Raw genomic sequence first — 2948 nt, forward strand, 5'->3', positions numbered from 1 at the left:
ATATATATATATATATATGTCTAGAGCCATTATATGTTCTTTCAAGTTCTGTACAAGATATAGGACCATCTGTTTCTGGTGCCCTTTTTCGCTTTAAAGGTTATTTATTATCTATTATAATGTATACATCACAGAAAGACATGAGGATTGAGTTCTACACTACACAAGTATAGTAGAACCTATTCTAACACTTGCCCTGACAGTTCTATGAGGGGGAAAGGAAAGGGAGCAGGTGCAATAGCTTGCAGAAGCTGGCTTCCTGCGCTCTGGTGCTTATTTCAAATCTGAAAGCGCTACCATATATATTCAAAAACTTGTCAGCTTCTGGCGAGTTTTTTGTGAATAGCAGCCCAAACACTGGATTGCTGGGCTGCTTACTAATGGAGAACTTGTTTGTACATATGTTCAAAATATATAATATGTTTTAAAGTGCTTTACCATACTGGGATGATGCTTTGGCTTAGTCATCTTTTTAGAAAGTTGGTATATACCATATGTAGTCTAATTTTAAGCTCAGACACCTTTATTTGGACTATTGCAGCCTAAAACAGTTGCTACCTAAATTACTACTATATCATGTTTCACAGCTTATAGCAATTACTCACATATCAAGCTTCAAACCTGGGCTAATGCCTCGAAACAGCAAGCCGAGCTGATGGCAAAACTTAGCCAAAGTTTTTGGAAAGGGCCCAGACTAGAGCTGCAGCTCTGGTGCCCAGTTTAAATGATTGGCCTTCAACAGTGCCAGCTCCTGTATATTTGGATTTGGATCCCTCAAACCATATTTCATCATGTACCGTGTCATCTATAGATCATCTCTCATCTCATTTTCATGTTTTTGTAACAATATCAGAAATGAATAAGTTTCTACGCACACCCACTATAATTGACTCCAGTGCCACCAGTTTCTACATGAAAAATTTGCACAAGAAAATAACATTTATAAACGACCTCTTAAATGACAAATTAGACTCCAAAACATTGAAGGATCAACTAACAGTGCTAGTGCTATCACGCACTATGCTAAACTCAAAGTTAAGATCAGATCACAAGCTCCAGAAGAATATGACTTCTTCATCACCAACATCAGTTCTGAGAACATTATTCTTAGGCTACCTTGGTTGAAGAAAGTTAACCCCACGATAGACTGGGAGACAGGCAAAATGACACTTTCTGACAGCTCAGAAGTATTGAGCATAAATTCTGAAACCATGCCATAAACCTCAAAACAGATGCTCTGTCAACAATTTGCTTTAAAGTCTATCCAATGAGTCCCGCTGAAAACCAGGAACTACGAGCCTTTCTCAAGAACGTTATCAAAAAGGGCTACATTATCCTTAGCAAGTCACCTATAGCCTCACCCATCTTCTTTATCAAGAAAAAGAATGGCAAGCTCAGGCTTATCCAGGACTATCGCAAGCTCAACGATGCTACTATTCAAAATGGATACCCACTGCCCCTAGCTAACGATATCATCAACAAGCTACAGGGAGCAAAAATCTTCTCTAAATTTGACATCCGTTAGAGCTATACCAGTGTCTGGATAAAAGCTGGCGACAAATGGAAGGCGGCTTTTGTCACTGATCAAGAACTATTCAAACTACGTGTCATGTACTTTGAATTAACCAATGCACCAGTGACTTTCCAGTCTCTAATGGACACTATTTTTGCAGACTTCATCGCTGAAGAGAAAGTTGCAGTATATTTAGATAACATTTTCATCTGGTCATCAGACCTCGCCTCACACCAAAAGATAGTACATGAAGTACTAGAGCGTCTCAAAAAATACGACCTCTACCTACGTCCTAAAAGTGTGAATTCGAGAAAGACCAGATTGGATACCTAGATCTTCTCATTAGCGAAGGCTCGGTCAGCATGAACCCTGGCAAAGTCAAAGCAGTTACAGAATGGCCTACATCCACAAACCTGAAAGATGTTAGAGGTTTTGTTGGGTTTGCTAACTTCTGCCACCAGTTTATCAAAGACTTCTCCAAGATAACCTGCCTGTTGCACGACCTCACAAAGAAGGATGTTTCTTTCATGTGGGGCTTTGTACAGCAACAGACTTTTGATATATTGAAGTCCAAGTTTATAATTAAATCTGTCCTCACGCTCTGACACACAGATCAAGATACACGGATACAAGTCAACACTTCTGAATATGCTACTGGAGGTGAAATCAGCCAACTTAATCCAAATAATACTCTATGGCACTCAATTGCCTTCCGATTACAGACCATGAATGCTGCCAAACGTAACTACAAGATTTACGACTGCGAATTCATGGCTATCATCATTTGGAAAAGTTCAGTTTGTTAATTTAACAGTAATTAGCAGTAGTAGGTGCTCTTTCAACATTTATAAGATATAATTATATTCTTGCTTTGTTAGATGAGAGGTAATTAGTTAAATGAGTTTAGCCAACACTCTCTATATGTTAGATACAGTAACTGCATTTTATATCAGCTAATTTGTTCTCTCTTCATTAGTGCAAAACTTTGAGTTTGTTAAACATGTTAATTAGTTCACTGCTTGTTATAAAAATGTTAAAACTGTTATTTTATTCTGTGAATACTAATCTGAAGTTCTTATTATTTTATTGTTGCTAGATGTACACTATATCTGCTAAACAGTTTATTATTTGTTCAAGTTACATTATATTTGCTAATTTGTTCTCTGAGTGTTAATCATAAGTTTTTATGTACTGTTTATGTTAAAGATACATTATACTTATTCAGCAGTTCACTGCTTATTATGATTACATTATATTTGCTAATCTGTTCTCTTAATACTAATCACAAGTTCTTTGTATGTTATTTTTGTGAAAAATACATTTCAATCTGTTAAACAGATCACTATTTCTTAATATTACATTATATTTGCTAATCTGTTCTTAAAATGCTATTTATACACTCTTTGTATACTCTTCTTGTTAGCTATATACTTAT

This window comes from Phanerochaete carnosa, assembly GCF_000300595.1.
Source record: "Phanerochaete carnosa HHB-10118-sp unplaced genomic scaffold PHACAscaffold_37, whole genome shotgun sequence".
Lineage (NCBI taxonomy): Eukaryota > Fungi > Basidiomycota > Agaricomycetes > Polyporales > Phanerochaetaceae > Phanerochaete > Phanerochaete carnosa.